Genomic DNA, 22,619 nt, shown 5'->3' with positions numbered 1-22,619 from the left:
GATGAAACACATCGACAGTCACAAATTGGCCATGCAAAAAGTGTTTAACCAATGTGAAGGAAAAAGTATCTGTTTGCAATCTATGACTCCATGTTGCCCATTGACAGCACATACAAGTCCGATGGGCACTTTTGACCTTCCACCAAGACAATGTGCAAACTGGCTTGGCACAGCTCTCCTACACCCACACTATGTGAACTACATTACCTGGAACAATCCATGTCCACTTCCTTTGTCTTAACAGCATTACAGCCTGCCAATGTCACAATTCTGAAATGCCCCCATGAGGATGTCATGGAGAAGGTACCTGTACAAAGACAAAACAGGAATCATAACCATGACACAAATCACATTTCAAGCAACTTGATAAACACTTACATTGCAGGGAAGAAAACACTAATGAAGCAACATTCACAAGGTGGGGATGTGTCATACACAAATTAATCAAACTGTCTTTAGTTGGCCATTGCAGAATGTCAGCTCCTTAGCGTTTGTGTTGAAAACAAACTCCATACATTCTCACAGCTACAGTCCATTGTACAGTCATAGTCATATCATCACAAGACCTACTTACACTCATGAAAAGTAGCTGTTGATGAGATCTTCCTGCAAGTCAACCTCTTCCTCTTCACCACTGTCATCCTCACTTGCCATTTGAGGAGTCTCGCCTCAGGGTACCGCAGGCTCCCCCTCCTCCAGGATCTATGGGATATTCCTACACAAGGCAAGTTTGTGGAGTATGCTGCATGCAGCATGCCACAGTGAAATCTGGCCTTCAGGAGCCCAAAAGCCCACTCCACAACCCGCATTGTTCTTCCATGGGCCTCCTTGACGTGGACTTCCCCTGGCGTAGTTGGGTTCCTTAATGGTGTCAACAACCAAGAGTGTTTGGGATAGGTGGAGTCTCCTGCCAAGGAATGGGACATATTTGCATCAATGAGTCCCTCACTTCATAACAGAACCAGTACAGGCATGACTTATCAACCAGCCAGGCCCTCACTGGTCACAGTTGTGCCATCAGCTGGGATATGGTGCTGTTCTGCATAATTAAGGAGTCACGGACTGAACTCGGATAATGGGCACACACATGTGAAATGTAGAGATCCATCAAACAGACTACTTGCACTTTGATGGAATGGAAGTTCTCTTTGTTCCTATAGACTTGTTCATTGGCATGCGGTGGCACCAAACCAACATGTGGGCCATCATTGGCACCCACCACATATGGTAGGCATGCAAAACCATAAAAGTCAGCCTTCACATTGGCTAAATCCTCATCAAGGGGAAAATGGATATAGGTGTCAAGGTGTTTCAACACCACAGAGAGGACTATCATCAGACTGAACATAGGCTGACAGGGCCACTGACAGGGCCACTGTTGGAAAGACGCTTTAGCCAGGAAATGCAACACTGACATGACTTGTATAATGGGTGGTATGTTGGCTGGATAACTAATAGCTGACATCAGATCCTGGCTCTAACGGATGACACAAGTCCACTATTGTTTGCCTATCCAGGTGGTACAACATTGTGATGTGGCGATGCTCCATGGATTGCAGGTCTGGCATTGGATGGTAGACAGGAGGTTGACACCTCCCCCTTCTTTCTGGATCCCTCTGTGTGACAAGACATGATATGGAACATTAATCAGTGTGTCCACAGCAACATAGATGATGTATGCCAAGTTTATCATGTGACATAGCCTTTTAGACTGCATAGACATGGCACGCAGTACACATCCCAGCTGGCAACTACGCAAGAGTCACATGTGACCCACATGTTTTCACACACGTGCCCACTAGAGGGTATTGGACCAAACTAGAATGATACAATTGACCTTTAAAATGCGACTGCCTACCCCAAGTGCAAAAAATACCATTGGCAGGGGTGTACCATTCACTGCTGTTTAATGCCATCTGTGCCGTGCAACATGCTAAAATATTGTTTGATGAGAAGGACCTACTTGACAATACAACATAAGGAGGTATGTGTGCTTATATCACATGTTTTTAGGGTGTGAGGCAGTGCAGATAGTCCAGTACAGCATTTCATGCTGTCAAAATGGTGGCTGCCTGACCTACTCCACTGGAAATTGGGACCCGCCGCAACCGCCAGCAGAAGTCAGCATGGCGGTAGGCAGTGGCAACCGCGGCAGACCCAGCCATAGACTTATGCTGTTTCCGGTTATGGTTGCGGGCCAATGCCTAGGTCCACCTGTGGTGAAGACCATGTACAAGGCAGATGTGACTGCCATGTTTTGCAGATTCACTCACTTGACTCCTAACACTGCTGCCAGCAGGACCTCCAGTATCTGAGCTGCTGGAAGCAATCTTGTTACATCCAGCAGGTGATAGTGACCATGCCGTCCCTCCAGAGGAGCTGAACAGGTTGGTGGACGAGGTCCTACCCCAGTATGACCAGACCTACGGTGCACTAGTGGAGCAGGTAAGTACCTCATGTGCACAGTCTTCTCTGTACTTCACCATCCTTGCCCTCTTCACAGGCAAGAATGTGGCAATGTGTGCCAGGTTGACTACTCATGTGCCTGTTGTTGCAGTCTGTGTGGCACCGATTGGATGGACAATGTGCAGGTATTAGTGGCCAGTGGCATATGTAAAGTTCATTCACATTGTGTTGTGTGGCTTCTTTGGGTTCCAAGATCCTCATTATTTTGGATGTACATAAGTAGGTGAGGAGACATTACTGTCATCCACTGACCTGTCTCTCCTCATGATTGTTGTAAATGTCAGACAACATTTCTGAAATTAAAGCAGCCCAAAGTGCACATTATGCAGATGAAATCGAACAGAGCTCTAACTCCCTGAAGGAAATCTTTCTCCTGTTAAAAGAAGTTACTTCTCCTCAGGCACACACAGACACTGTAGAAGCCTTGCATAAACATAGTGATGACTTAGCTGGATTTGTTCAGGAAAAAATTGCAGAGATCTATTCAACCTTTCCAATAGATACCTATAGTACCCAAGGAGGTACTATGTTCCAAGGAGTGTTCCAAGGGTGCAGCAAGGTTACCATATATTCCTCCCCTCTCTCCTGAAGCGGTCTCTATACTATTGACCACCCTTAAATCATGGTCTCCCCAGGTTCCGGCCTCGTCGTAACTGAGCTGCTGACCATGTCAGTAGGCACCGTTCCTTCACAATGGAAACATGCAATTGTGAAGCTGTTGTTTAAAAAGCCCAGCCTGGATCCACTCATCCCTGGCAACTATAGACCAATCTCTATGCTGCCAGCCCTTGTCAAAGTACTTGAAAAACATGTTAATACTCATCTTTTGAGTTTTTGGGAGGAAAATAAAATTCTCCATCCGTCTCAGATGGGCTTTAGACCATTATATAGTAAGGAATCTGCATTAATCGCAGTCACTGAAGAAGTTAGAAAACGTGTAGATCAGGGCTTGGTATCGGCAATCGTGCTTCCCGATCTTAGTGCCGCCTTTGACACAGTGGAGCACAATTCTTTACTCCAGAGAATGAGAGAATGAGGGAAAGTGGAGTTTCAGGCAATGCCCTGAGTTGGTTTGCCTCATTTTTGGAAGCAAGATCATTTCAAGTTTTGGACTGTTCCTTTTATTTGAGCTGTTTTAAGAGTAAGTGGGGAGTGCCTCAGGGCTCTTCTTTGAGCCCTATGTTATTTAATATCTATATGGCCCCTCTGGCAAAAGTAGCGGAGCCCTTTGGACTTTCTGTAGTGTCATATGCAAATGACACCCAGCTTGTGTTATCCTTTTTCACTGATCAGAACTCAACCAATTCTCGGCTCATTCCTTGTCTACAGGCAATCTCCAAATGGATGTCCAGCTGTAGACTTAAGTTGAACGAAGATAAGACAGAGGTTATGTTTCTGGGTCACCAGGCAAAACCAAACTTAATCTCCCAGTCGTACAACCATTAGAAGATCTTCCATTGCCCAAAGGAAGCATTAAGAGTCTGGGAGTATGGTTTGATCCATGGTTGACCATGGATCATCAAGCGAAAAAAATATCCTTCTCCTGTTTTGGCATACTCAGACTTCTTGGAAAGATTTTCAAAATACTTCCGTTCATTGCAAAGAGGCTCATTATACAGGCCTTAATAATCTCTTGGCTGGATTATGGGAACGCCCTGTTTCTTGGTGCATCAAAATATGTTATGAAGAAATTGCAGGTGTTGCAGACACTGCTGCCCGCCTTCTCTTCAATCCACCACGGCATGAATCGGCCAGATCAGCTTTATCAACGTTGCACTGGCTTCTTTTGGCGCAACGGATAAAATTTAAATCTTTATGTTACATTCATAGAGCGCTATGTAACAAAGACCCACCAATATTTCAAAACTCTGGCTTCTTTTTACAAACCTACCAGACATCTTAGATCAACCTCCACAGCCCTACCTGTCATTCCCCCAATAAAAAAGGCCAAATGGGGAGGAAGATCAATATTGTATCTTGGAGCTAGACTGTGGAATTCATTACCACTGAATCTACGTCAAACCAGCCATGAACTATTGTTCCGGCGGCTATTCAAAACTTGGTTATTTTAGTTTGTGTCCCAACGCCGCATATTCAAAGGTTTTTCAGTATAGCTCTGGGAGGCCTTTGGGTAGCTATGCGCTCTATAAATTTTCCTAACATAACATAACATGACATGTATGTGCATGACAGCATGAGCTGAGAATGCATATTTATGTATCAGTTATGAGTAATGTGAGCAATATATAAGGTGCCACAGAAATTCATTAACACATCTGTCCTTGCTAAACTGTGGTTTAGAAGGCATATAAAGAGTCACTCTACCCTTCAGGTTGTCACACACAAAACATGACAGTTTGTGGATGTCTCCATGATGTACTGTCATGCATGGAAGTGATGGGAATGGAGTGTCATATAGGTTCTGTCTTCTCAGTCTCCAGCGACCAGGGCCTGGCAAATGTATCTCCCAGTATGGAGCCTAATGTAGGCTGGGGCAGGGTCATTATGGCTATGCATCTGTGGGACTGTGCCCACTCCATGTATCCAGCAGATCCTGTCATGTGGCCAATATGAAGCTCTGGTGGCAAATCCTACCCAGAATGACTCATTTCTTTGATTTGATTGGGAATGGGTACATAAGTAAGTTATTGATCTAAGCCGTACATGCAGTTGGTGTCATTGTCAATGTGTGTCTTTGACTCATAACAAGTCCCTTATTCCCAATACTTGTCTTTTGGAGGCTCTTTGCACAAATGACAGGCCCACAGTGCAGAGTGTGTTGATTCCAAGGAGGCCATGATATGTGACTCAGTAGTTTGGTCACTGTAGAAAAGTACCATCTTGCCTGGCATGTTACCCCCATATTTCACTGTATATATGTTGTTTTAGTCTATGTGTCACTGGGACCCTGCCAGCAGGGTCCCAGTGCTCATAAGTGTGTGCCCTGTATGTGTTCCCTGTGTGATGCCTAACTGTCTCACTGAGGCTCTGCTAACCAGAACCTCAGTGGTTATGCTCTCTCTGCTTTCAAAATTTGTCACTAACAGGCTAGGGAGTAAATTTACCAATTCACATTGGCATACTGGTACACCCATATAATTCCCTAGGATATGGTACTGAGGTACCCAGGGTATTGGGGTTCTAGGAGATCCCTATGCACTGAAGCATTTCTTTTGCCACCCATAGGGAGCTCTGACAATTCTTACACAGTGCAGCCTGAGTGAAATAACGTCCATGTTATTTCACAGCCATTTACCACTGCACTTAAGTAACTTATAAGTCACCTATATGTCTAACCTTCACCTGGTGAAGGTTGGGTGCAAAGTTACTTAGTGTGTGGGCACCCTGGCACTAGCCAAGGTGCCCCCACATCGTTCAGGGCAAATTCCCCGGACTTTGTGAGTGCGGGGACACAATTACACGCGTGCTCTGTACATAGGTCACTACCTATGTACAGCGTCACAATGGTAACTCCGAACATGGCCATGTAACATGTCTAAGATCATGGAATTGTCACCCCAATGCCATTCTGGCATTGGGGGGCCAATTCCATGATCCCCCGGGTCTCTAGCACAGAACCCGGGTACTGCCAAACTGCCTTTCCGGGGTCTCCACTGCAGCTGCTGCTGCTGCCAACCCCTCAGACAGGTTTCTGCCCTCCTGGGGTCCAGGCAGCCCTGGCCCAGGAAGGCAGAACAAAGGACTTCCTCTGAGAGAGGGTGTAACACCCTCTCCCTTTGGAAATAGGTGTGAAGGCTGCGGAGGAGTAGCCTCCCCCAGCCTCTGGAAATGCTTTGATGGGCACAGATGGTGCCCATCTCTGTAGAAGCCAGTCTACACCAGTTCAGGGATCCCCCTGCCCTGCTCTGGCACGAAACTGGACAAAGGAAAGGGGAGTGACCACTCCCCTGACCTGCACCTCCCAGAGGAGGTGCCCAGAGCTCCTCCAGTGTGTCCCAGACCTCTGCCATCTTGGAAACAGAGGTGTTTGTGGCACACTGGACTGCTCTGAGTGGACAGTACCAGCAGGTGACGTCAGAGGCTCCTTCTGATAGGCTCTTACCTCTCTTGGTAGCCAGTCCTCCTCCCTAGGTAGCCAAATCTCCTTTTCTGGCTATTTAGGGTCTCTGCTTTGGGGATCTCACCAGATAACAAATGCAAGAGCTCACCAGAGTTCCTCTGCATCTCCCTCTTCACCTTCTGTCAAAGGATCGACCGCGGAATGCTCAGGACGCCTGCAAAACCGCAACAAAGTAGCAAGACGACTACTAGCAACCTTGTATCGCTTCATCCTGCTGGCTTTCTCAACTGTTTCCAGGTGGTGCATGCTCTGGGGGTAGCCTGCCTCCTCCCTGCACCAGGAGCTCTGAAGAAATCTCCCGTGGGTCGACGGAATCTTCCCCCTGCAACCGCAGGCAACAAAAGACTGCATCACCGGTCTTCTGGGTCCCCTCACAGCATGACGAGCGTGGTCTCTGGAACTCAGCAACTCTGTCCAAGTGACTCCCACAGTCCAGTGACTCTTCAGTCCAAGTTTGGTGGAGGTAAGTCCTTGCCTCCCTACGCTAGACTGCATTGCTGGGTACTGTGTGATTTGCAGCTGCTCCGGCTCCTGTGCACTCTTCCAGGATTTCCTTAATGCACAGCCAAGCCTGGGTCCCCAACACCCTAACCTGCAGTGCACAACCTTCTGAGTTGTCCTCCGGCATCCTGGGACTCCCTTTTGTGACTTCGGGTGGAGTCCAGTTCACTTTTCTTCTAAGTGCCTGTTCAGGTACTTTTGTGGGTGCTGCCTGCTTGTGTGAGAGCTCCCTACGTTGCTGGGTGCCCCCTCTGTCTCCTCAACCAAGTGGCGACATCCTGGTCCCTCTTGGGCCACTGCAGCATCCAAAAACCCTGACTGCAACCCTTGCAGCTAGCAAGGCTTGTTTGCGGTCTTTCTAGGTGGGAACACCTCTGCAAGCTTCTTCACGACGTGGGACATTTATCCTCTAAAGGGGAAGTTCCTAGTCCTCTTCGTTCTTGCAGAACACCAAGCTTCTTCCAACAGGTGGCAGCTTCCTTGCACCCTGAGCTGGCATTTCCTGGGCTCCTGCCCACTCTCGACACTGTCGCGACTCATGGTCTTGGTCCCCTTGTCTTACAGGTACTCAGGTCTGGAAATCCACTGTTGTTGCATTGCTGGTGTTTGTTCTCCTTGCAGAATCCCCCTATCACGACTTCTGTGCTATCTGGGGGTTGTAGGTGCACTTTACACCTACCTTTCAGGGTCTTGGGGTGGGCTATTTTTCTAACCCTCAGTGTTTTCTTACAGTCCCAGTAACAAGCTCACATAGGTTTGGGGTCCATTTGTGGGTCGCATTCCACTTTTGGAGTATATGGTTTGTTTTGCCCCTATACCTATGTGCTCCCATTGCAATCTACTGTAACTTTACATTGTTTGCATTACTTCCTTTTGCTATTATCTGCATAATTTTGGTTTGTGTACTCATATCTTGTGTATATTTCTTATCCTCATACTGAGGGTACTCACTGAGATACTTTTGACATATTGTCATAAAAATAAAGTACCTTTATTTTTAGTATATCTGTGTATTGTGTTTTCTTATGATATTGTGCATTTGACACCAGTGGTATAGTAGGAGCTTTACATGTCTCCTAGTTCAGCCTAAGCTGCTTTGCCATAGCTACCTTCTATCAGCCTAAGCTGCTAGAAACACCTCTTCTACACTAATAAGGGATAACTGGACCTGGCACAAGGTGTAAGTACCTCTGGTACCCACTACAAGCCAGGCCAGCCTCCTACATTGGTTGTGCAGCGGTGGGATAAGTACTTGTTACTACTTACCACTTTGGCATTGTGTACTTTTCATAAGAGAGTAATATACAAAACAAGTTCAGTGTATGTACACCTAACCAAAAAGTTTTGCTTTTCTCCTCTTACACTTTCTACTAAGTGTGGAAAAGTACTCTAAAACTTCTAAAAAGTTTCTAAAAGTTTGAAAACGTTTTTTCTCTGTTCTTTAACAAGTCCTGAAACTTTTCCTTTCTTCTCACTGTCTCTAAACCTTCTTTTATCATGTCTGCTGTAGAGTCTGCTCTTAAAATGGTCAATACTACCTATGACAATTTAAATTTCAAGAGCCTAAGGAGTCTCTGTTAGATAGAGGTTTAGTGATAGGAAAGAACCCTACAAGAGAGTTTTTGTATAACATGCTCATTGTGAATGATGAGTCCCTAGCAGGCACTTCAAATGAGAAGTTAATAGATAGCTCCCATTCTGACTCAGGGGAACTCCTTGAGGGAGGTGGGGAGGGTTCTGTTCCAGATCTGCCCCTTGGCAGACCACCTAGCAATGCTGGTAGTAATAGGAGCTCCCATCATAGTAGGGATGTTTTTATTCCTGGAGGCCAGGTTGTTAGAGTCCAGGCTGTTGGGGTCAGATCTCCCTCTGTTGTTTCCAATTTATCCTCAGTGTCCAAGCATTCCCAACCCACCCACCCTGAAGACAACAAGTTAGAAAGGGAACTCAAAAAGTAGGGAGTGGAAGAGACCAGACTGAAGCTTAAACAGCAACAGTTGGCTCTAGACAAGGAATCCCTAGACCTGGAGAAGGAGAGACAGAGATTGGGGTTAGGACCCCATGGTGGCAGCAGCAGTATTCCTGATAGTAACCCTCTTAGAGAGCATGATTCCAGGAATCTGCACAAGATAGTCCCCCCTTACAAGGAGGGGGATGACATCAACAAGTGGTTTGCTGCACTTGAGAGGGTCTGTATGGTACAAGGGGTCCCTCAAAGACAGTGGGCTGCTATATTGTGGCTATCTTTCAATGGAAAGGGTAGGGATAGGCTCCTTACTGTTAGAGAAAGTGATGCTAACAATTTTGCAGTTTTGAAGGATGCACTCTTGGATGGATTTGGCTGAACCACTGAACAATACAGGATTAAGTTCAGAGACACCAGAAAAGAGTCCTCACAAGACTGGATAGACTTTGTTGACTGATCAGTGAAGGCCTTGGAGGGGTGGTTACATGGCAGTAAAGTTTCTGACTATGAAAGCCTGTATAATCTTATTCTGAGAGAGTATATTCTGAATAACTGTGGGTCTGACTTGTTACACCAATATCTAGTGGACTCAGATCTGACCTCTCCCCAAGAATTGGGAAAGAAGGCAGACAAATGGGTCAGAACAAGAGTGAATAGAAAAGTTCATACAGGGGGTGACAAGGAGGGCAAGAAGAAGGATGGTAAGTCTTCTGAAAAGGGTGGGTACAAAAGTAAAACTGAGCCTTCATCAGGCCCACAAAAATCCTCTGGTGGGGGTGGTGGGTCCAAATCCTCTTCAAATCAAGTTAAAAAGCCTTGGTGTTATTTGTGTAAAATCAAAGGCCATTGGACAACTGAGGCCAGTTGTCCAAAGAAAAACACCAAACCTCCCACTACCACAATCCCTACTGCAAATTCTAGTGCCCCTAGTAATAGCAGTGGTGGTGGGAGCAAACCTACTAATAGCCAATCCAAGGGAGTAGCTGGGATCACTTTTGGTAATTTAGTTGGGGTTGGTCTTGTTAGGGAGACCACAGAGGCTGTGTTAGTCTCTGAAGGTGCCATTGATTTGGCCACCTTGGTTGCTTGTCCCCTTAATATGGATACGTACAAGCAACTTCCTCTAATAAATGGTGTTGAGGTTCAGGCCTACAGGGACACAGTTGCCAGTGTTACCATGGTAATAGAGAAACTGGTCCACCCTGAACAACACCTACTTGGTCACCAGTACCAAGTGACAGACGCTCATAACAACACTCTTAGCCACCCCATGGCTGTTGTGAATCTCAACTGGAGGGGGGGGGGGGTTTACTGGTCCAAAGAGAGTTGTGGTTGCTTCAGATTTACCTGTAGACTGTCTACTAGGAAATGATTTAGAGACATCAGCTTGGGCAGAAGTGGAGTTGGAGGCTCATGCAGCAATGCTGGGCATTCCTGGGCATATTTTTGCTTTGACAAGGGCTCAGGCCAAAAAGCAAAAAGGACAGGGTAACTTTGATCCTGGAACAATGGACCAAGTGCTCCCTAAAGCTAGGGGTAGCAAGGGTAAATCCCTACCCACTATCCCTCCCTCTACAGATGATTCTCCTTCTGAGGAAGAAGAATTTCCTCCCTGTGCAGAACCTTCACCAGATGAGCTGGCAGCAGACACTGCTGAGCTTTTGGGTGGAGGGGGGCCTGCCAGGGAAGAGCTGAGTGTGGCACAGCAATCCTGTCCCACATTAGGGGGTGTCAGACAGCAAGCTGTCAAGCAGCAAAATGGGGATGTCAGTGACTCACATAGAGTTTACTGGGAGGACAACCTCTTGTACACAGAGGCAAGCGACCCAAAACCTGGAGCAGCCAAGAGATTGGTCATTCCCCTGCAGTACAGAGAGTTCCTCCTAACTCTGGCACATGACATTCCTTTGGCTGGGCATTTGGGCCAGATCAAAACATGGGAAAGGCTTGTCCCCCTGTTTCACTGGCCTAGGATGTCAGAGGACACAAAATATTTCTGTAAGTCTTGTGTGACCTGCCAAGCCAGTGGCAAGAGTGGTGGCACACCAAAGGCTCCCCGTATTCCACTACCTGTAGTTGGGGTTCCCTTTGAAAGGGTAGGGGTTGACATAGTTGGCCCCCTTAACCCTCCTACTGCTTTAGGCAATAGGTTTATCTTGGTGGTTGTGGACCATGCCACAAGATATCCTGAAGCAATTCCTCTAATGACCACTACAGCACCTGCAGTGGCAAAAGCCCTCCTGTGAATCTTTTCCAGGGTGGGTTTCCCAAAAGAGGTTGTATCAGACAGGGGTAGCAACTTCATGTCTGCATACTTGAAGGCTATGTGGAAGGAATGTGGTATAACCTACAAATTCACCACACCTTATCATCCACAGACTAATGGACTGGTAGAGAGGTTTAATAAAACTCTCAAAGGAATGATAATGGAACTCCCTGAAAAACTCAGAAGGAGATGGGATGTCCTGTTACCTTGACTCCTTTTTGCTTACAGGTGGTACCCCAGAAAGGAGTGGGCTTCAGCCCCTTTGAACTCCTATTTGGGCACCCTGTAAGAGGCCCACTAACACTTGTGAAGGAGGGTTGGGAACAACCTTTAAAAGCTCCCAAAAAGGGCATAGTGGACTATGTACTTGGCCTAAGATCCATAATGGCTGAGTACATGAAAAAGGCCAGTAAAAACCTTCAGGCCAGCAAAGAGCTCCAGAAGCAATGGCATGACCAGAAGGCTGTTCTGATCCAGTACCAACCAGGACAGAAGGTGTGGGTATTGGAGCCTGTGGCCCCAAGAGCACTCCAGGACAAATGGAGTGGACCCCATCTAATTGTTGAAAAAAAGGGCGAGGTCACCTACTTGGTTGATCTGGGCACTGGCAGGAGTCCCCTTAGGGTGCTTCATGTCAACCACCTAAAACCCTACTATGACAGGGCTGATCTCACCCTGCTCATGGCAACAGATGAGGGACAGGAAGAAGAGAGTGACCCTCTCCCTGATCTCTTCTCCTCCACTGAAGAGGATGCTCTAGTGTAGGGAGTAGTTTTAGCAGACTGTCTTACTGCAGAACAGAAAGACAACTGCATACATCTCCTTGGACAGTTTTCTGAACTCTTTTCAACTGTGCCAGGCACCACATCTTGGTGTGAACACACAATTGATACTGGAGACAGCATGCCTGTCAAAAGTAAAATACATAGGCAGCCTGACCATGTCAGGGACTGCATAAAACAAGAGGTTCAGAAAATGCTTGATCTAGGAGTGGTTGAACCTTCTGAAAGGCCGTGGGCAAGTCCTGTGGTGCTTGTACCAAAGCCTCACTCAAAAGATGGAAAAAAGGAGATGAGGTTTTGTGTAGATTACAGAGGTCTCAACCAGGTAACAAAAACTGATGCTCACCCTATACCCAGGGCAGATGAGCTCATAGATACACTGGCATCTGCCAAGTATCTAAGCACCTTTGATTTGACTGCTGGGTATTGGCAGATCAAATTGGCTGAGGATGCTAAACCTAAAACTGCATTTTCAACTATAGGAGGGCACTACCAATTTACAGTGATGCCCTTTGGTTTGAAAAATGCACCTGCCACTTTTCAGAGGTTGGTGAACACAGTCCTGCAGGGGTTGGAGGCTTTTAGTGCAGCATATCTACATGATATTGCTGTCTTTAGCTCCACCTGGGATGATCACCTGGTCCACCTTTGGAAAGTTTTGGAGTCCCTGCAAAAGGCAGGCCTCACTATCAAGGCTTCAAAGTGCCAGATAGGGCAGGGAAAGGTGGTTTATCTGGGACACCTGGTAGGTGGAGAACAGATCGCACCACTGCAGTGGAAAATCCAAACAATCATGGATTGGGTTTCCCCTACAACACAGACCCAGGTGAGAGCCTTCCTAGGCCTCACTGGGTATTACAGGAGATTCATAAAAAACTATGGGTCCATAGCAGCTCCACTTAATGATCTCACCAGTAAAAAGATGCCTAAAAAGGTATTGTGGACAGCTAGCTGTCAGAAAGCTTTTGAGGAGCTCAAACAGGCCATGCGCTCTGCACCTGTCCTAAAAAGCCCAGGTTAGTCCAAGAAATTCATTGTTCAAACTGATGCATCTGAATTAGGGGTGGGGGCAGTCTTATCACAACTGAATTCTGAGGGCCAGGATCAACTAGTTTATTTTATCAGCAGAAGGTTGACCCCTAGAGAAAAGCGTTGGTCTGCCATAGAGAGGGACGCCTTTGCTGTGGTCTGGGCACTGAAAAAGTTGAGGCCATACCTGTTTGGCACTCACTTTATTGTTCAGACAGACCACAAACCTCTACTTTGGCTAAAACAAATGTAAGGTGAAAATCCTAAATTGTTGAGGTGGTCCATATCTCTACAGGGAATGGACTATACAGTGGAACATAGACCTGGGAGTACCCACTCCAATGCAGATGGACTCTCCAGATATTTCCACTTAGACAATGAAGACTCATCAGGTAATGGCTAGTCTTATTGTCCTTCGTTTGGGGGGGGGGGTGTAGGAAAGTACCATCTGGCCAGGGCCCCAGTGCTCATAAGTATGCGTCCTGAATGTGTTTCATGTGTGATGCCTAACTGTCTCACTGAGGCTCTGCTAACCAGAACCTCAGTGGTTATGCTCTCTCTGTTTTCAAAATTTGTCACTAACAGGCTAGTGACTAAATTTACCAATTCACATTGGCATACTGGTACACCCATATAATTCCCTAGTATATGGTACTGAGGTACCCAGGGTATTGGGGTTCCAGGAGATCCCTATGGACTGCAGCATTTCTTTGGCCACCCATAGGGAGCTCTGACAATTCTTACACAGGCCTGCCAGTGCAGCCTGAGTGAAATAACGTCCACGTTATTTCACAGACATTTACCACTGCACTTAAGTAAATTATAAGTCACCTATATGTCAAACCTTCACCTGCTGAAGGTTGGGTGCAAAGTTTCTTAGTGTGTGGGCACCCTGGCACTAGCCAAGGTGCCCCCACATCGTTCAGGGCAAATTCCCCAGACTTTGTGAGTGCGGGGACACCATTACACGTGTGCTCTGTACATAGGTCACTACCTATGTACAGCGTCACAATGGTAACTCCAAACATGGCCATGTAACATGTCCAAGATCATGGAATTGTCACCCCAATGCCATTCTGGCATTGGGGTGACAATTCCATGATCCCCCGGGTCTCTAGCACAGAACCTGGGTACTGCCAAACTGCCTTTCTGGGGTCTCCACTGCAGCAGCTGCTGCTGCCAACCCCTCAGACAGGTTTCTGCCCTCCCGGGGTCCAGGCAGCCCTGGTCCAGGAAGGCAGAACAAAGGACTTCCTCTAAGAGAGGGTGTAACACCCTCTACCCTTGGAAATAGGTTTGAAGGCTGGGGAGGAGTAGCCTCCCCCAGCCTCTGGAAATGCTTTGATGGGCACAGATGGTGCCCATCTCTGTATAAGCCAGTCTACACCGGTTCAGGGATCCCCCAGCCCTGCTCTGGCGCGAAACTGGACAAAGGAAAGGGGAATGACCACTCCCCTGACCTGCACCTACCAGGGGAGGTGCCCAGAGCTCCTCCAGTGTGTCCCAGACCTCTGCCATCTTGGAAACAGAGGTGTTTGTGGCACACTGGACTGCTCTGAGTGGCCAGTGCCAGCAGGTGACATCAGAGGCTCCTTCTGATAGGCTCTTACCTCTCTTGGTAGCCAATCCTCCTTCCTAGGTAGCCAAACCTCCTTTTCTGGCTATTTAGGGTCTCTGCTTTGGGGATCTCACCAGATAACGAATGCAAGAGCTCACCAGAGTTCCTCTGCATCTCCCTCTTCACCTTCTGCCAAAGGATCGACCGCTGACTGCTCAGGACGCCTGCAAAACCGCAACAAAGTAGCAAGGCGACTACTAGCAACCTTGTATCGCTTCATCCTGCCGGCTTTCTCGACTGTTTCCAGGTGGTGCATGCTCTGGGGGTAGCCTGCCTCCTCTCTGCACCAGGAGCTCAGAAGAAATCTCCCTTAGGTCAACGGAATCTTCCCCCTGCAACTGCAGGCAACAAAAGACTGCATCACCGGTCCTCTGGGTCCCCTCTCAGCATGACGAGCGTGGTCCCTGGAACTCAGCAACTCTGTCCAAGTGACTCCCACAGTCCAGTGACTCTTCAGTCCAAATTTGGTGGAGATAAGTCCTTGCCTCCCCACGCTAGACTGCATTGCTGGGTCCCGCATGATTTGAAGCTGCTCCGGCTCCTGTGCACTCTTCCAGGATTTCCTTCATGCACATCCAAGCCTGGGTCCACGACACTCTAACCTGCAGTGCACAACCTTCTGAGTTGTCCTCCGGCGTTGTGGGCCTCCCTTTTCTGACTTCAGGTGGACTCTGGTTCACTTTTCTTCTAATTGCCTGTTCAGGTACTTCTGTGGGTGCTGTCTGCTTCTGTGAGGGCTCCCTACGTTGCTGGGCACCTCCTCTGTCTCCTCATCCAAGTGGCGACATCCTGGTCCCTCCTGGGCCACAGCAGCATCCAAAAACCCTAACCGCAACCCTTGCAGCTAGCAAGGCTTGTTTGCGGTCTTTCTGCGTGGGAGTACCTATACAAGCTTCTTTACGATGTGCGACATCCATCCTCCAAAGGGGAAGTTCCTAGTCCTTTTCATTCTTGCAGAACACCAAGCTTCTTCCAACAGGTGGCAGCTTCCCTGCACCCTCAGCTGGCATTTCCTGGGCTCCTGCCCACTCTCGACACTGTCGCGACTCATGGACTTGGTCCCCTTGTCTTACAGGTACTCAGGTCTGGAAACCCACTGTTGTTGCATTGCTGGTGTTTGTTCTCCTTGCAGAAGCTCCCTATCACACCTTCAGTGCTCTCTGGGGGTTGTAGGTGCACTTTACACCTACTTTTCAGGGTCTTGGGGTGGGCTATTTTTCTAACCCTCACTGTTTTTTTACAGTCCCAGCGACCCTCTACAAGCTCACATAGGTTTGGGGTCCATTCGTGGTTCGCATTCCACTTTTGGAGTATATGGTTTGTGTTGCGACTATACCTATGTGCTCCCATTGCAATCTATTGTAACTTTACATTGCTTGCATTACTTCCTTTTGCTATTATCTGCATAATTTTGGTTTGTGTACATATATCTTGTGTATATTTCTTATCCTCATACTGAGGGTACTCACTGAGATACTTTTGGCATATTGTCATAAAAATAAAGTACCTTTATTTTTAGTATATCTGTGTATTGTGTTTTCTTATGATATTGTGCATAGGACACCAGTGGTATAGTAGGAGCTTTACATGTCTCCTAGTTCAGCTTAAGCTGCTTTGCCATAGCTACCTTCTATCAGCCTAAGCTTCTAGAAACACCTCTTCTACACTAATAAGGGATAACTGGACCTGGCACAAGGTGTAAGTACCTCTGGTACCCACTACAAGCCAGGCCACTCTCCTACAGTCACATAGCAGAAACTGTGCAAGGCATGCCTTCCTTTATTGAATGCCATCTCTGTAGCATGGACAAATATATCCAAAGGACTGTTATGTGTACAGGTACATACCACAAAACACCACCCCATGAAGTGGCATGAGTCTGCATTTGTTATGGCACATGTCCACACATTGACAGGGAAGTCACTTTCTGTACCCACCATGACAGTTCCTTCTCGTTATCTCTGTATAATGTTTGAGTTTGTACTCTGGCAGTTGGCTATAGGGACTCTATGCAGAGAGTTAATCTCACAGAATATGAATATATTGGTCCACTCATGCCTCAGGAGCTTATCCTTCAGACGCCACATAGGTGTGATGTGTTTCACAGTGTCTTACAGCACAGTCAGGTTACTAGAGCATGGGATACATAATATCAGGAAGCTTGCTTAGTCATTGTGGGCCCTGAGCAGGGCAGTGTGTTAGTCAGCAGATGGAGAATTATATGTCTGTAGTCATGTCCATGTACTTATTGGCTTGTATGTGTCACACTTGGGGAGAATCAACAATGTAGGTGACTTAAACATTTGAGAGGAAACTTGCGATCATGATTACTTAATTTGCATTTTGCATCCATGCAAGTCAACGCACATCAAAAGAAGGGATTATGGAGAGCCATCGGCAAGAAGGTGCGAATCCTGGGAGTCCACAGCAGGCAGTGGGACTGAGCAGGTAGGAGGGACTGAGAAGCTGGGCCCGGTGGAAAGCAAAGGCCCAGCTGACGGTGTCCTCCCAATATGGGCGGGGTGCCCATCTGACCATGGCCCCCTGTTCTGTGCGAGCCACTCAGCTTAATTCCAGTCGTTCCAATGGTGCTATGACAATTCCCCAACCCGCGGTGAAGACTAACGTGACTGTGATAAAGCGTACGCTGCCCTCTCTATAGTTCTCCGTGGGAAGAGGGTTTGGGAAGAGAAAAATATAAAATACCAGCTTCTGCTTAATGGACTGTAGAATCAGAATGCTTCACCCTGGACTGCATGTTGTGCTGGAAGCCAAGACTTGTGATTTCTGAAAATACGGGGTTCATGTTTTTTAGGATTCTGGGCTACAAAAGAATTACTTCATTAATACATTGAACTTGCAAAAACTATTGTGGAATTATACATTACATAATGTCAGTTATTGTTGACACATAGTGCGCTCTTAACACATGTTTCTATAAGGCTGAATAAGTCTCTTCCTCTTTTTGCAATACTTTCAGAGTCTCTGAAGCAACGTACAAACTCAAAAACAATCAACTCAACTAAAGGGCTTCTCTGTGTCCTAGCGTAATCGCTTGCCAATATTAGTTTTGATAACTTTGCTCTATTTCCGATCTCCTAATTCTCAGGTGAGAGCTTGTTATCAATCAATCAATCAATCATAACATTTGTAAAGCGCACTATGTACCCGTCAGGGTTTTGAGGCGCTGGTGGTGGTGGGGGGGGGGGAGGGGGGAGCTGTTAGCGGTCGAAGAGCCAGGTCTTGAGGAGTCTCCTGAAGGCGAGGAGGTCCTGGGTCTGGCGCAGTGAGGTGGGGAGAGAGTTCCAGGTCTTGGCGGCGAGGAAGGAGAAGGATCTGCCGCCGGCGGTCTTGCGCTGGATCCTGGGGATGATGGCGAGGGCGAGATTGGCAGAGCGGAGTTGACGAGTGGGGGTGTAAAAGTTGAGTCTGGAGTTGAGGTAGGTAGGTCCGGTGTTGTGTAGAGCCTTGTGAGCGTGGGTGAGGAGTTTAAAGGTGATCCTCTTGTCCACGGGGAGCCAGTGGAGGTCCTTCAGGTGAGGGGAGATGTGTCATCGGCGGGGTATGTCAAGGATCAGGCGGGCGGATGCATTTTGGATACACTGGAGTCGTTTGATGTCTTTTGTTGGGATGCCTGTGTAGAGTGCGTTGCCGTAGTCAGGTCTGCTACTGACGAGGGCTTGGGTCACAGTCTTTCTGGTTCCTGTTGGGATCCACTTGAAAATTCTGCGGAGCATTCGAAGGGTGTTAAAGCAGGAAGAGGAGACGGCGCTGACCTGTTTGGACATGGTGAGGGCTGAGTCCAGGATGAAGCCGAGGTTTGCGTGGCTGGCTGGGGTGGGTGGGGGTCCGAAACCGGTGGGCCACCAGGAGTCGTTCCAGGCCGAAGGGGTGCGCCCGAGGATGAGGACTTCCGTCTTGTCGGAGTTGAGCTTCAGGTGGCTGTCGTTCATCCACTCGGCGATGGCTTTTAGTCCCTCGTGGAGGTTGGTTTTGGCGGTGAGTGGGTCTTTGGTCAGGGAGAGGACGAGCTGGGTGTCGTCGGCGTAGGAGATGATGCTGAGGTGATGTTGGCGGGCCAGTTTGGCGAGGGGGGTCATGTAGACGTTGAACAACGTAGGGCTGAGGGAGGATCCTTGGGGGACGCCGCAGATGAGGTTGGTGGCTTTGGAGCGGAAAGAGGAGAGTCGGACTCTCTGGGTTCTGTCGGTGAGGAAGGATGAGATCCAGTTGAGGGCTTTATCCTGGATGCCGGCTCCATGGAGGCGGGTCAGTAGGGTGCAGTGGCAGACTGTGTCAAAAGCGGCTGATAGGTCGAGGAGGATGAGGGCCGAGGTTTCGCCGTTGTCCATTTGGGTTCTGATGTCATCTGTGGCGGCGAGGAGAGCAGTCTCGGTGCTGTGGTTTCGTCTGAAACCGGATTGAGAGGGGTCTAGGATGGAGTTGTCTTCGAGGAAGTGGGCGAGCTGTGTGTTGACGATCTTCTCGATGACTTTTGCTGGAAAAGGGAGGAGAGAGATCGGTCGGAAGTTTTTGAAGTCGTTGGGGTCAGCCTTGGGTTTCTTGAGGAGGGGTTGGATTTCTGCGTGTTTCCAGCTGTCTGGGAAGGTGGCGGAGTCGAAGGAGAGGTTGATGATCTCGCGGAGTTTGGGGGCGATGATGGCGTTGGCTTTGTTGAACACGTGATGAGGGCATGGGTCCGTGGGGGAGCCTGAGTGGATGGTGTTCATGGTTGTTATTGTTTCGGTGTCGTCCACGTGGGTCCAGGCGGTGAGGCGGCAGGCGTCTGTGGAGATGTCAGGGGTGGGGTCTGGCGGCGGAGTGGCGTTGAAGCTGTCGTGGATGGTTGTGATTTTCTGGTGGAAGAAGGTGGAGAGGTCGTCGCAGAGTTTCTGGGAGGGCGGGATGTCGTTGGAGTTGGCGTTGGGGTTTGAGAGTTCCTTCACGATGCCGAAGAGTTCTTTGCAGTCGTGGGCGTTGTTGTTGATGCGTTCAGTGAAGTGGGCGCGCTTGGCGACTCGGATCCGTTGGTGGTGTTCACGGTTGGCGTTTTTGAGGGAGGCGAGGTTGTCGGGTGTGCGCTCTAAGATCCACTTCTTCTTGAGCTTCTGGCAGAGGCTTTTGGAGGCGGTCAGTTCGTCTGTGAACCAGGCTGTTTTTTTCTTTCCTTGGTTGGCGGTGGGTTTCTTGAGTGGGGCTAAGGTGTTGGCGCAGTCGAGGATCCATTGATGGAGGTTGATGGCGGCAGTGCTTGGGTCGGTTGACCCGGGTGGAGGGTCTTTGACGAGGGTGCTGGTTAGTTGGTCTTGGGTGATTTTTCCCCAGCGGCGGTGAGGAGGTCGAGGGATGCAGTGGTGTTCGGTGATTTTCGTATAAGAGAAGTGGACGCAGTGATGGTCGGTCCAGTGGAGTTCGGAGGTGTGGCTGAAAGAGATGTGGTTGCTTGAGGTGAAGAGGGGGTCAAGAGTGTGTCCGGCGATGTGGGTGGGAGTGTTGACCAGTTGACGGAGTCCGAGGTTGAGAAGGTTGGAGGTCAGAGATGCGGTGTTGACGTCGTTGTTATTTTCCAGGTGGTAGTTTAGATCTCCCAGGAGGATGTAGTCTGGGGAAGCGAGGGCGTGGGTGCTCGCGAGGTCGGCGACGGTGTCGCTGAAGGGGGCTCTTGGTCCTGGAGGGCGGTATATGAGGGTTCCTCTGAGGGTCGTGTTGGGGTCCGTGTGGATCTGGAAGTGGAGGTGTTCGGCTGTCTTGAGGGTGTCGTCCGTGTGGGTGTGGATTTTGAGGGTAGATTTGTGGGCGATGGCTATTCCGCCGCCGATTCCGTTGGTTCCATCTCTTCTGGTGATTTTGTATCCCTCCGGTATGGCGATTGCGATGTCCGGGGCCGAGGAGTCGTTCCACCAGGTTTCGGTCAGGAAGGCCACGTCAGGGGCGGTGGTGTCGAGTAAGTCCCAGAGTTCAATGGCGTGTTTTCGTGCGGAGCGGAGTGTTACAGGATATAAGTCTTTCCTTTATGTTTGTGTAGTGGTATTTTTGATTCCCACCCAAACAATAAATCACACTACTTCATCTTGTCATAAATAATATAAAGACAGGGTTCTGTTTTGTTTAATTGATTTTAGTGCACTGAGCAATAAGTGATTAATCTTTCTTTACCTTGAAGTGAAGTTACTTGCTTGAAAATGTTTTTATTTTCTCTCTTTTACAGGAAATATAGGATTGTCAGGAGAAGACGGAAGAGGAGAGCTGGGACTCCGGAGGAAGAGAAATGCTGGAAATGGACTGGAAGCTGGTCGGAGAATGAGGAACACTGGAACTCGACTTGAGGCAGGCTGGAGGACAAGGAACTTAACTTGCACTGGAACTCGACTGGAGGCAGGAACTTAACTTGACTGGAGACAGGTGAGCAGAGCAATAGGTACAAATTCAAGCAAACCCTCAGACTCACAAGCATCCCAAATAATCAAATAAGCACATGTGCCTTTCGGCAGTTAATTGCTTGTTAAGGAAATGAGCAATTATCCTCCTGATTGTGACACTTGTTCAATATAGATCACATTGTGAAGAGCACATGTTTTGGCAGTTACAGTTGCCACAAATTGAGCAGGTGGGATACAATGTGCATAATCAACATGCATTGGTTATAATAAATGAGTTATTTAACGAGCATTGGTTATTGCAAACTTGAAATTCAAGGATGTAATAAATGTACCCAAATAAACATATTTCTGCCTGTCACATTGGCAAGTGAATGAGTTTGGTTCTGACAGCTCCCACAGATTATTAGGGTTGATCCATGTGTCACACAGTAGATGATTGATTGTTTGTGTAGACATATCATGTGGTGCATACTGATGTGCCATGTATATTGGTCCAGGGACCTAGGAAACAACTGGGTAGAATCCATAAACCAATTGCTCTCCAGGGACGACATATGTCTGGGAACATTGATTGTTTGTTGTATTATGTGCAATTTCTATGCAACAGACCGCTACTCTTGAATGTTACAGACCAAAGGTAGGTAGGTGATAGATCACTGTTTTTAGCCATGTGTCTGGGTAAATATGTATATAGGCATCTGCAACTAGAAGCCAGTTGTCTTCAGCGTATGATGGGTACTTGTGCCTCACTTCTGTCTGTAATGTGAAGATGTCCAACACACATGTGACAGAGCTTACAATGTTCTATGGATACAGCTTTAAGTCACTACTTTCCCTTGTTCAGTGGGAAATGTCTATTTACATGATTTCTGTGCCATGACTGGTGCCAACATTCCTTGTGCCTCCATGTCAGCACGTGTCCCTTTCTCTTTTGTAAAACATTTGTAAGCTGCTGTCTCATGCATGGTCTACCTATGTTGATTGTATGATGTCCGTATTCCCTCACATATATGTGCATGGCAAACTGTTTGTGGAATAGCACATTACAATGGGAATACATTTCATGCTGTACCACAGATAGGAGTGTGTCATCAATGTTTGTTGGCTGACACATACCCTCACCTGTCATTGCATGTCATTTGGCATGGTACAACCATTCATCCACAGACATCTTGGTCTGCATGACCATAATGGAGACAATGATGTAGCTTCCAATTGGGCAACATTTTGGGTGCTATCAATAAGTGCTTACAAATCTCAGGGCGTCTCCAACATCCAAGGGAATAATGGTGTCTACTGATGCAGAGTATGCAATTGTAAGGGTGCCAGACATTAGTGGTGACTAGCTTGGGGCGTGCTGATGCATTGTGTTGTGTATTTTGGGGACATCTCTCCCTGACATATTGCACAGGATATCTACAGTGTCCATTTCCATGCCTCATGTGTGGCCTATCTGAGCAACTTTATGCTACCTCCATGATCCTGGTGCAAATATCACTTGGTGAGGTGTGCTTTGTTGATATGTTTCCA

Source organism: Pleurodeles waltl, chromosome 1_2 (assembly GCF_031143425.1).
Source record: "Pleurodeles waltl isolate 20211129_DDA chromosome 1_2, aPleWal1.hap1.20221129, whole genome shotgun sequence".
NCBI lineage: Eukaryota > Metazoa > Chordata > Amphibia > Caudata > Salamandridae > Pleurodeles > Pleurodeles waltl.
This window is presented reverse-complemented; position numbering follows the sequence as displayed.